This window comes from Lipotes vexillifer, unplaced genomic scaffold (genome assembly GCF_000442215.2).
Source record: "Lipotes vexillifer unplaced genomic scaffold, Lipotes_vexillifer_v1.1 scaffold213, whole genome shotgun sequence".
Classification (NCBI taxonomy): Eukaryota; Metazoa; Chordata; class Mammalia; order Artiodactyla; family Lipotidae; genus Lipotes; species Lipotes vexillifer.
In genome coordinates, this window is record NW_006780610.1 from 3,314,694 (window position 1) to 3,328,149 (window position 13,456).

Below are 13,456 nucleotides of genomic sequence, written 5' to 3' on the forward strand. Positions count from 1 at the left end.
GTAGTTTTAACTGAGCATGTGGCTGCCCCGAGCCAAAGACTAGGGTAGGTGCCAGGGCAGGGGCTGGGAATAGGCCGGGGCAGGAGCCAGAGCAGGGCCCAAGGGGCCAAGGCTGGGGCTGGGAGCAGGCTGGGCCGGGGCTGAGTGCAGCTGGAATGGAGCCAGACTGAAGCCCGACACTCTCGTCTCAGCTTGAATCAATAACTATTTGAATTTCTTTCATCTGAGCAGGGATCGCAACACAGGCAAACACGGAAAGGGAAAAGGCATTGATCCTTCCCAGCTGCTGCCAACCCCTCCCCACTGTTCTCACCGCTCCCCGCATCTTGCCATCTGGCCTCCCCTCCCCCAGGCCTCTCCGCCTGACATAAGCTCATGGTCCCACACTCAAACATCCACAGGACCTCCAAGGCAACCAGTAACGCGAGGATGCTTTGGTCCTCACAACAGCCTGGACCCTCCAGGGGATATACGTAGGAGGACTCCACCTCTCAGCCTGCCCCAAGACGGGACAAGCCTGGGCTTCCCTGGGTGAACCCCCTCTCAGGGCAGCCTGGCCCTTATTCCCTGTGCCAACTCTCCCACCCTGCTAGCTCAGGAATCCATTTTCATATTCATGAATCAGAGAGACAAAGCAGGAATCTCATGATCGGTTTCTCTCGCAGAGTGTGATTTCAGATTCAGCCAACATCAGAGTGGTTCCCTGAGGTGTTGGATAATGGATTTCGTGGGGAGAGACTGGAGGCAGGGAGCATGGTTAGGGGAATGAGGCAGAGGGACCGATGGGAGATGGTAGAGGCCTGAAAATAAGGTACTAAAGACAAGAGGGGATGGGTTGCAACATATCTGTGACACAAAATTACTAGGATGTCATGATAGGATAAGGGAGAGGGAGGACTCCTAGAGAAACCTAGGATCCTCAGATTTCTGGTTTGGGTGAGTGGGTGGCAGATCATTCACCAAGAGAGGCAACAGGAGGGGAGGTGGGTTTGCAGGGAAAGATGGGGAGCCTGGCCTCCGATATGTTGAGCAGGAAATGCCAAGGTTCAGGAAACGCAAAAGTCTCGAGGGCTGTTTCACGAATCTAAGCCTCACAGGGCAGCCCGCACTCTACAAATATGAAGTTGGGCATCCTTATCTCTCATCTTCTTATAAACCCTTCACTCCTTTGGGACCCACGCCATTGGGCTATACTGCCCTCTCTCCTGTTCCAATTCTCTCCTGACTACTCTTCCTCATTCAAGGCAGACTTCAGACCCCGGATCCCAGTCTTTTTTCTACCCAACTCATTCTTGACTGTCCAGATGGGGAATCCCTCCTGCACGCTGCCTTGATAGTTCTTGATTTCCTCATCTCCACTTTCTTCTCCTCTGTACTTGCCACTCTTTATGCCTTGTCACCGCCAGGAACTGCACCACCTCTAAAATCACTAATTAAAAATACTCCCAACCAAAATGTATTACCATTCTAGTTTCTTTCCACAGGTATCCTTCATTGAGCTTATTGAGACCTCAAGCCATTGGCCCTTTCACTTCCTTCCTATCCTTAAGCTCCCTATGTAACTTAGAAATTGTCTTTAGCTGCATGTAATGGAAATCCAACTGAAGTGGCTGAACCAAATAGGAATCTATTTTTCCTTTCCTAGCAAGATCTGGCTCCTTCAGGAAGTCATCAAGCTCCTTTTGGCTTTCTGGTCTACCATATTTTGAGGGTAGCTTTCATCTCCATTGCAGTAGATTGCATTATTGACCCCAGTGCTTTGCCCCTCTCTGTAGTCATGCCCTTTGTCATGTGACTTTGCAGTTCTTCCCACCAAAGGAGAGAAATATGTCCCCACCTCTTGGCTTTGGGTTCCATGTTTTGGCCAATAAGATGAAGCAGAAAGTTACTCTGTGCCAGTTCTAAGCCTAGGCCTTAGGAGACTTTGTGAATTTCGAATTGCTCTCCTAGGCTTCTTAGATTCCATAGTTTGTCATTATAGTCCTTCTTTTCAAATGTCTTCAACTCCCTTGCCCATCCTTGCAGCCATTACATTCACACAATAAGTTGAATGAACCCAACTACCCCTATTCTTTACAACTTGAGCCAAGAGGCTGAATGCATTGAATAAATCACACAGCTAGACAGACTGGAGTCACCATGAATCAATGACCACCTATCTCAAAAAGTAATGCCTGGAAATCTTACTACTTTTAAGCTCATCTCTAGATTCCCCCACACTCTTTATATCTTTGTCTCTCTCTTCAAACCTTAAATCTCCCCTTCACTCCCTCAATCTCAGTGGATAAACTTTCCTTATAGTTTATAGAGAGGCAAAAACCATCAGATTGGAAATTTCCTCAACTTCCCACCTCCAGATCTTCTAATCTGCAGGTACTTGCACTTGACTTATCAACATTTTGTTGTAGCTCCTTCATGGTTAAGCCTAAATATCTCTTTTCTGAGGGCTTCTGAGGACTCCCAATCCAAAATAGATTATATTTCCTGAATTTCCATGCTTATAGCACCCTATATTTCCCCATTATAGCAGTTATAATTATATAAATATTTGTGTCCTTTTGCTTATCGTCTCTTTATCCCATTTATGCACTCATTCACCAAATATGTGTTGAGTGTCTGGCATTGTGTTAGATGCTGGAGAGGCAACAATGATCATGAAGTTTACATTCTAATCTATGAGCTCCAAGAGGGTAAGGACCGTGCTTGTCTTTCTCACCTATGTTTCCCAGTGCCTGACACCTACTGGGAACCCTGTAAACAGTTGTTGGATCACATGGTAAAGAGGTAGTTAAAACCAAGAGGTCAGAAGAGCAGGTCGTGAGTCCATGCCATAATCCTAGAGAGCACTAATGTTTAGGGATAAGGAGAAAGAAATAATAGTCTACCAATGACAGGGAAAAGAAACAATCAGACAGACAAGGGGAGAACCAGTCATATGCATTGTCTCAGAAGCCAAGAAGAGAAACAGTTCATGAGAGAAGGTGTAATCAACTGCAGCAAAGGCAACTGCTCTGTCTCCAGTGATGTAAGGACTGAAGCTGGACTTGTCTTAAGAAGAATATTGATTGCATTAACCAGAGAAAAATGATGGCAGTTAAAGTGTTGTCAGGCGGGGAGTGCACGGGTGCTCAGGAAGTGGACTCAGTAGGTGTGAAACAACAGCTCTCTTAAGAAGCTTGTCCAGTTTGTTGAGAGATAAGTTGTAGAGAAGATCTCACTCAGACTCATAGTGTCACAGAGCTAGACGAAGTTGGCCAGCAAACACTTAATGAGCAACTACTATATAGTAGACACTGATCTAGTCTAGGGTGCATGACATAGACAGAATCCCTGTCCTTAGTGGGAAGACGTAGAAAATAAACACTTACATAAGGAAAATGAAAATTTTAGGCACCGATAAGTTCTAAGAAGAAGATAAGACAGAAAGAATGAGCTAGAGGATGACTGGCAGACCTGTATAAGCTCAGAGGGTTGGAGAAGTCCTCCATGATGGGGTTGACATTTGAGGTAAAAATTGAACAATTCAAAGGGAGCAGAAAGTCAGTGTAAAGGCCCCAAAGTGGGAGTATGTTCAGCATGTCTGAGAAACGGCAAGAAGGCTACTATGCAGTAAGTGAAGGGACTGAAGTCAGAGAAGAGGGCAGCCCTATAGGTTAGATGTCTGAGTTTTTTCTAACTGGAATAGAAGTATAACTTCAGCTGTTCTGTGGAGGAGGGATCATGGGGGACAAGAGTGGAGGCAGAGATATCAGTGAGGAGATAGTGACTGTATCCAGGCAAGAGAACTTATAGAAGACATGGTAAAAAGTGCACAGATTCTGGATATATTTTTGAAGTTTAATCACAAAGATTGATAGATTAGATGCAGTTATGGACAAAGGAAAAAGAGAGGAATCAAAAATGATTTCTATTATTCAACATTGTACTGGAGATCATAGCCAGTGCAGTAAGGTAAGAAAAATAAAAAGCATATAGATAGAAAAGAAGAAATAAGCCTGTGTCTGCTTGCTTGTCTACATAGAAAATTCCAAAGAATCTACACAAAACTTATTAGAACACATACATGAGTTTAGCAAGTTCAAAATATACAAAGTCAATATACAAAAAATCAGTTGTATATAAACCATATACCAACATGAACAATTAAAAATTGAAAGGAACCCTTTATAATAGCACCAAATACTTAAAATACTATTATAAACATAGCAAAATATGTGCAGTATCTGTATGCTAAAAACTACAGAAACTGAGGAATGAATTCAAACAACCTAAATAAATAGAGAGATATACCGTGTTCAGGGATTGGAAGAATATTAAGATACAAATTCTCCCCAAATTTGTCTGTAGATTCAGCAAAATCCTTATAGAAATCCCAGAAATTCTTTTTTGTAGAAATCAAAGCCTGATTCTAAACATTACATGGAAAAACAAAGGAACTAGAATAGCCAAGATAATTTTGAAAAAGGACAAAGTTGGAGAAATCACACCACCTGATCAGGTCTTACTCTAACACTAGAGTAATCAAGACATTTGGTACTGGTGAAAGGATAGAAAAAGAGATCAACAGAACAGAACAGTGGTGAGCAATAGACTTCTATATATATTTGATTTTTGACAAAGGTACAATGGTAATTCAATGGAAAAAGAATAACACAACAAATAGTGTTAGAACAATTTGCACATCCATATGGAAGCAAAGAAGGCAGGAAGGAAGGGAGGAAGGGAAGAAAATTGATCTATACCTTGTATTATATATAAAAATGAACACAAAATGGATCATAGCCCTCATAAAATTTATAGAAAAAAACACAGGAGGAGATCTTGGGGTTAGGAAAAGATTTCACAGATGTGACACCAAAATCATGATCCGTAAAAGAAAAAATAATTAATTGTACTTTAACAAAATGTAAACCTGCTTTTTGAAAGACACTGTTAAGAAATAGAAAAGTAAGACATAGACTGGGAGAAAAATATTTACAAAACACATGTCTGATAAAAAACATAAAAAGAACTAAAGAAAGAATTCTTAAAACTCAGAATAAGAAAACAAATAACCCAATTTTAAAATGGACAAGAGTTTTAAATAGACACTTCACCAAAGAAGATATATGGATGGAAACACACACACACACACACACCACAACCACCACCACCACCACCACCACCACCACCACCATTATTAATCATTAGGAAAATGTAAATTTAAACTACAATGAGATTCCATCACACACCTGTTGGAATGGCTAAAGATTATTTTAAATCAGTCAGTACCAAGTGCTGACAAGAATGCAAAGTAAATGGAGCTATCATACCTTGCTGATGGGAACACAAAATGGAAAACATTTTGGCACTTTCTTATAGAATTAAATATAACTTGCCATATGAACCAGCAGTCTCACTCCTAAGTATTTACCCTTAAGAAATGAAAACTTATGTTTGCACAAAAATCTGTATACAAATGTTTACAGCAGCTTTATACATAATTGCTAAAAATTGGAAACCATTCAGATGTCCTTCAAAGAGTGAACAGATAAGCAAATTGTGGTATATCCATACAAAGGAATACTACTCTGTAATAAAAATAAACGTACGACTGATACATCTACCCACAAGAAAGGATCACCTGAGTTAAAGAAGCCAGACTCAAAAGGCTAAATACTATTTGATTCCGTTTATATCACATTCTAGAATAGGCAACACTATAAGGAAAGAAAATAGATTAGTAGCTATCAAGGGGCTGTGGATAAGGGGAATGGCTGACTACAATGGAACTTGAAAGCTTTGGGGCAGATAAGATGATGACAGTGTTCTATATCTTGATTATGGCAATGGCTACACAATTATATACAATTGTCACCACTCATCAAACTACATCCTTAATAGGGTGTATTTTACTGCGTGTAGATTATACCTTAATAAATTTGACTTTTAAAAAATGATTTCTAGGTTTTGAGATCATTTCAACCAAATTCTAGCATCCAACAGAAGTTGGTTTCATGAAGATGGGAGAAAGGTAAGGAAGGAAGTAGATGGATAAATACATGGAAGGATTGATTGATTGATGAATGGTGGCTGGCCGACTAGCTGACCAGCCTCCTGGACAGACAGATGGACCAACATCAGAGTAGAGAGATGGATTGGGCTGGATGGGACAGGAGGCTGCAGAAGACAAGCAGCTGGGGCAACGGCAAGAACACTAACTGGATTCAGACCACTTGGGTTCTAGCCCCAGCTGTGTGACCTGGGCAAATCCCTATTTCCTATCATGTAAATGGGAATAATAATCATCCCATCCCAGTTAACCATAGTTATTCACTTAAAAAGCATTTATTTAGCACCAGCTCTGGGCCAGGCAATATCCTCTAAGTACTTTCCCTATATTAGTTCATGTCATTCACACAACACTTTCTTTTTTTTTTATTTGAAGTATAGCTGATTTACAATTTCATGTTAGTTTCTGGTGTACAGGAAAGTGATTCAGTTACATATATATGTGTGCATATATCTATATATATATCCTTTCTCAGATTCTTTTTTTTTTTTTTTTTTTTTTTGCGGTACATGGGCCTCTCACTGTCATGCAGGCGGACTCTCAACCACTGTGCCAGCAGGGAAGCCCCAGATTCTTTTTGATTATACTTTATTATAAAGATATTGAGGGTTTCCCTGGTGGTGCAGTGGTTAAGAATCTGCCTGCCAATGCAGGGAACACAGGTTCGAGCCCTGGTCCGGGAAGATCCCACATGCCGCGGAGCAACTAAGCCCTTGCACCACAACTACTGAGCCTGCACTCTAGAGCCCGCGAGCCACAACTGCTGAGCCCACGTGCCTAGAGCCTGTGCTCCGCGACAAAAGAAGCCACCACAATGAGAAGCCCGTGCACCGCAACAAAGAGTAGCCCCCGCTCACCGCAACTAAAGAAAGCCCGCATGCAGCAAGGAAGACCCAACGCAGCCAAAAATAAATAAATTAAATAAATTAATTTTTAAAAAAAAGATATTGAAAAGAGTTCCCTGTGCTATACAGTAGGATCTTGTTGTTTACCTATTTTATATATAGTAATTTGTATCTGCTAATCCCAAACTCCTAATTTATCCTTCCCCACCCCTCCTTTCCCCTTTGGTAACCGTAAGTTTGCTTTCTGTGTCCACACAACACTTGTATATTCCTGTTTCACAGAGAAGGAATGGGGGTACAGGTAAGTTGAGCGACTTGCCCAAGGTTACCCAGGGAGCAAGTGGTAGAACCCTCAGCACTATCCCACAGCCCCACCCTAACATGGGGGTCATCACACCCACCGATATTAGGTTAAACCAGATGAAATTCCTGATATTTAGCCACTTCTGACTTACATTCTGATAAAAATGGCATTTTTATCTGGTTCAACACTGTTTATTGAGCGCTTCCCATGGGCCAGCTGTGCCCCTGGCATTTTGCATGCATTATCTCATTTAAGGCTGTCAAAAAACACTCTTAGGTGTGAATGTTCCCATCTTACATATGAGGAAACTGAGGCTTAGAGAGGCAAGCATCTTGTACATATTCAAACTGACAGAAGTAAGATTGAGCTCTGTCTGTGACCTCAGAGCATAGAGCACCTCTGTTTGCTGCTGGGAAAAACCAGGTGCTGAGTCTCTCATCTCCCATTCAGCCCATTTCAGTTCCTGGAAATCCTTGAATCTACCCTTAGTCCTTCCACGCTCCCCCCACTGTGTCCACTCCCCACAAGGCTCAACAGATAAAGGAGAGACAGGTCAGCAGGGAGAAGCTGTTGGGCTTCATTTTTTTAGAAGTTTAGGAGTTTCTGAATTCTTTGCCCCATCCATATTTCAGGGCCTGATAGGTCCAGGACAGCTGCCTCCTTCCCCCGCCATCCCCTTCCCTACAGGCCTCTCCACCACTTCCTCCAGGGCTCTGTAGCCCCTGCAAGGCCAGCCTCCTATGCCAGCCTGGTTATGAAAGGTTTCAGCATCCAGGCAGCCCGGCTTCAACAGCTGGGTCCTTGAGCCCTGGTCCCAGTCCCAGGCCCTGGCTGCCACCAGCCCAGCTTTGGCTGATGACAGGAAGGTACCCTCAATGACTGCCAACTTCTTGTTCCACTGCTGGTGCATTGCTGGGGTCTCAGTGTGGGGACACAGACGTCCCACACACGAGGCTGACCTCTGCTCCCGCCTTCACAGGGCCTGAGCCCAGGCCCAGCTGAGCTGCTGCCCCAGCTCAGAGCTGGAGGAAATAGCTGCTGCTGCTATGGCAACAAGGCTTTGTACTGTCTGCCCAGAACAAAGAGGGTTTTCTTGTCCCTCTTTGAGTCCCAGGGTGGGAGAGCTGCTGCTTTAGGGCAGAGGCTGGGAGGATGCTCCGTCCCCCTTGGCCTAGCATACTGTGAGGACCAAACAGCTAAGAAAAGCTCACTCCATGCCAGCCACTTTGGACACTCAGAAGCTGGGAACCATAAATCGCCAGCCCTCTGTTGTCTCCCATGGCAGACCTCTGAGCAGCATGTTCCATCCAGGGCCTAGGGGTGCCTCTTCTTAAGGCAGATGTGTGAAAGAGAATGCAGAGACTATAGAATGCAGCGCCTTTCTCTAGTCCAGAGAATCAAAGATGTGTGCGCTTGAGAGTATCCAAATCCATCCCACCTGACATTCAGAGAGGGGCAAGAATTCTCCTTAGGCCACACAGCCGACTTTTATCAGGCTTGAACTGGCCACCATTTCTGCTAACTCTCAGCCCAGTTCTCAGCCCAAATATCCCACCCTCTCTCACCAGGCACTGAAGTCTGTGAGTCAGCCTCAGTGTCCTTCCTTTCATTGTCACAGCAACAAAGTGGCTTCTGGGCACTCATCCTTACACCTAAGATCCCTGAGAGGCTCACGGTGCTAGATCTGTAGCCAAATAATGACCTCCGAGCATCCAGCACAGGCCCAGCTTTGGAAGGTCATCAATGACAGGCAGCAGTGATCCCTAAGCCAAGAAGTCCTTGGGTATGAAAGAGCCACTGAGGCCAAAGGATCAAAGAGACGGATGACACTTAAAACTGAAGACTGATGGAGGGACAAGATCCAGAAAAGGAGGACAAGGTCAGGCCTGGCAGACACCAGGTTGAGCTGAAAGCATCTGGGTCTGAGGCACCTGCTGTCTCCTCCAGACCTCACCTGGTTGTACTCGCCACTCCCTAGCTGCTGAAGGGCGATGTTGCTTCCTTTTGGCACCAATGGAGAAAACTCTGCAGGGAAGCCCTGTAAGTGTCTAATTTTGAAAGCATGGCCAGGAATTGGTCCTCTTCTATGATGTTTTTCTGCTGTTTCTACGTAAACGGCACAGTGAGAAGTTTTCCTGAGCTCTCGTGAAAATAGCAGACTGCTGTGAGACAGGAGAGCATGGGGCCTGCAGCGTCCTGTGTCCCCTTCAGTCCCGGCAGCTCTTCCACTCACTTGCTTAGTGACCTTGGACAAGCCAGTTCTTCCCTGGGCCTCATTCTCTTCATCTGTTAAATGCAAGTGTTAAGCCAGGAGGTCTCTTAGATCCCTCTCAACTCTGTCCCAACTCGGAAATTCTATGGGGCCAAGATTCCAATTGGTTTATTTGCTGTTAAAACTTAAATGATTTGGGCTTCCCTGGTGGGAAAGCAGTTAAGAATCCGCCTGCCGATGCAGGGGACACAGGTTCGAGCCCTGGTCCAGGAAGATCCCACAGGCCGCGGAGCAACGAAGCCCGTGCGCCAAACTACTGAGCCTGCTCTCTAGAGCTCACAAGCCACAACTACTGAGCCTGTGCACCACAACTACTGAAGCCCATGGGCCTAGAGCCCGTGCTCCACAACAAGAGAAGCCACTGCAATGAGCAGCCTGCGCACCTCAAGGAAGAGTAGCCCCCGCTCGCCGCAACTAGGGGAAAGCCCACACGCAGCAACGAAGAAAGACCCAACACAGCCAAAAATAAAATAAATAAATTTATTTTTTAAAAAACTTAATGATTTGTGTTAGAGAACAGATTTGTTGTTGCCAAGAGGGAAGAGGGGTGAGGGAGAAATGGAGTGGGATTTTGGGATTAGCAGTTGTAAGCTATATTATATAGAATGGATAAAAAACAAGGTCCTACTGTATAGCACAGGGAACTGTGTTTAATATCCTGTGATAAACCATAATAGAAAAGGATATGAAAAAGAATGTATACATGTATAACTGAATCACTTTGCTGTACAGCAGAAATTAACATTGTAAATCAACTACACTTCAATACAATAAATTTTCTTTTTAAATTTAAATGTTTGGTTTTGTTTGGGGACCAGTGTCTCAAATATTTGCATAGGCCTGGGCTTTAGGAAAGGAAAAATACACACACACACACACACATGCGCGCACACACACACACACACACACACACACACACACCTCTTCTCTCAGACTCAACAGCCCACTGTCTCTGAAGTCTGAGTTCAGATCCTGATTCCACTGCTCTCTGGATGCATGACCTTGGGCAAATCACTTTCTGACTTCTCTGGACCTCAGTTTCCTAATAACAGTACCTCTATCACTGGGTGATTGTGTTTTCAATGTAGTAGAGTATATAAAGTTCTCAGCACAAGGTTTGGCAGATAGTAAGCACTCACTAAATTAGCACATGTTTAATAAATATGTGAGTGAATGAGGAAACTGGGGGGGCGGGTGGCTTTGCTTCTAGCGCCCAGCACCTGCAGCTTGGCTCAGGTAGGTATGACTCTGGGGGCGGAACTTCCACTCCAGAGCTCCCCTGCGGGGTCCGACTGAAGCCACCCTCAGCGGATTCTGCCTGAAGTCACACCCCCGGGTGGCTCCCTCCCCTTCCTTGCCCCACTTCTCCCTTCCCTTACTGAAGTACTCAGATCGGCTTCTGGATTCTCTGACCCAAGACTCTTGGCTCAAGGGGCGTCCTCCAGCTGCAATCCCAGAGCCTTGCACGGAGGGAGGATCACAGAAGACCCGGCAGGAGGAGGACGTAGGCGGGTGGGTGGGCAGGATGTGTGGGGTCACAGAAGTCCAAGTAGGAAAAAGGAAATCCTTTGATCATCGCCCTGTGAGTGGGCCATACCCGATGACCCTAGGGACGTCCACATGACCCAAGCGTGGCCAACCTGTTCTCTCTCCTGAGGGTTGGGACTTGGGAGTGAGGGCCAGCTAGTTAGGTTCTTCGCATATCAGGAACTGTCCAGTGGGTAAATGAACATCAGACAGGGGTCCAGCAGGATGGTCAGCAGGGGTTCTGGGCACAGCAGCACAACATGGATGCAGGTCAGGGCCTTGACATGTGGACAGGGGATCAAGGGCAAGAACCTGAGACTGGGAAGGAGAAATGGGCAGCACAGAGGGAGGCCAGTGGGGACTAGCAACAAGGCAGAATCTCCATGATAGAACTGGGGAAAAAATGCCTGCCTCGTTCAAGAGCCCAGGGACTCAGGCTGGGACACAGGGAGAGCTTGGGAGGACCCAGTGCGTGAGGGCTGGTGCCCAACCTCTGGACCTCTGGACCACTACAGACCCTGTCCTGGGGCAGAGCCCAGAGCAGAGCTGAGTCTGTGAGTGGGGGCAGAGCAGCCTCTGGGGCAGAGAGAGGGCTCCAGATCAGGCAGGGAGATTGAGGGCCACCCTGTCCAGACACAAACGCGACTTCCTGGCCGCCTGGCTAGGGCTGCCTCCTCGGCCCTCTGGGGTCCTCAGCCCAACAGCCTCAAATTATCCTGCCATTAGTGGTGATCCATCCCGTCTGAGCACTGTGCCATTTCATCACACCGTCTCAGCATCCAACATTAGGAGATAACTGTGCTCACAACATATGTCATTACTCATTAAGGGACTTTTTCTGGATTATGGCTGGGGCTTAATGACTTGTTAAAGATGTTTAACACTTACAATTTTGTTTTTAATTTAGGAAGCAGCATGATCAAACTGCGCCCTGAGACTCTCCTCGATTTGGTGAAATCTGGAGATGGGCCGGCTCCAAGGCTGTCTGTGTAGGGGAGGTGATCTTAAATTGAATTGCAGCCCTCCGAGGGGTGTTTGCCCCGTCAGCGGCTGCCAGGATCTGACATGTTAATGGGGCTGAGGAAACAATGGGTTTCAGAGGTAATTGCTGAAGCAATGACTCCCAGGCAACATCTGACTTTAAAAAGAAGTGTTGCTGCTGCTGGGAGGGGCCGGGGGCGGGGGCTCTACCGTAGGCCTGTCTCCAGATTCCAGCCAGGTTTGCTTACCTGCAGGGCTCTGGTGGGCCCGCCCTCCATGCAGCCAATGGTGCTTACAGCTTCTTTTCTCAAGGGCCCCCTTTTTTCTGTCCATTGTCTGTAGCGGCAGTTGTTTCTCTGGGGGCTGCCAAGCAGAGGAATTGGAGGATAGGGTTCCTTTTAAGAATGCCGTAAGAAGATGTGCGTGGAGTGAAAAGATGCTGAGTCCACGCTTGTCCCCACCATGCAAGAGCTGTCTCCAGGCTTTGTGATAAGTTTCCTTCTCTCAAGAACTCAGTGGACTCACCTGCATGACTCTATAGAGTTCTGGTAAGGATTCAGTTAGATTCCCCAGTCACATGCTTAGCTCTAGACCTGGGCCATCGTAAGCAGCAAATGATAGGAATGGCCAGCATTTGATGCTGAATCCGGCCTCTGTACCCCAACACCGAATTAAATCTCAGAGACAGAGTTTTGGGTGTAATAGAAAAGAACGGCTTTATTGCTTTGCCAGGCAAAGGGGGCCACAGCAGGCTAATGCCCTCAAAACTGTGTGTCCTGCCCTGGAGGGGGCAGTGAGGAGTTTTATCCTAATGGTTCAAAGACGAGGGGGTGATCAGCTTGTGGACGTTCTTCTGATTGGTTGGGGGTGAGGTAAGTGGGAGTCAGCATCATCAGCCTTCAGGTTCCAATGGGTCTGGGGTCTCTGTGCTTGTGGGCAGCATACAGTTAACTTCTCCCACCTGGTGGGGGTGTTCAGTTTCTGCAAAACAGCTCAAAGATATTGTTGTGTGTATCCCTTGAGGGAGAGCCAGGACCCTGCCCCAAGGCTGCACTCTTGTTTCTTGACTCTTCCTCGACTCCGCATCCCCTCCCCTCCCTGATTAGACCCCACAGGGTCCTGCTTGGTTTCACATTGAGTGAGCACTGTCTAATTCCCAAAGTCACCGAATCCACCAAGCAACCCGCACAGGTAAGATCTATGATGTCCATTTTACAGCTGAGGAGACTGAGGCTCCAAGAGCTGAAGTATTGGAGTCAGAATCCAAACAGGCCACTGACTCCCATGTTCTCAGACAGCACATTAAGGCTATTGCTGTCCAGTCGCTGCTTCCTGGTTGAGTGGCTCTAGGCAAGCCACTTTGTTTGTCTACACATTGAGACAATGATTATACCACAAGCTGGTCCTCCTCGTTGTCTGGGTTTTTCAGAGAGTTCTGGGCCTCCAGGAACACTGGACCCTCTTTATGGAAGAGC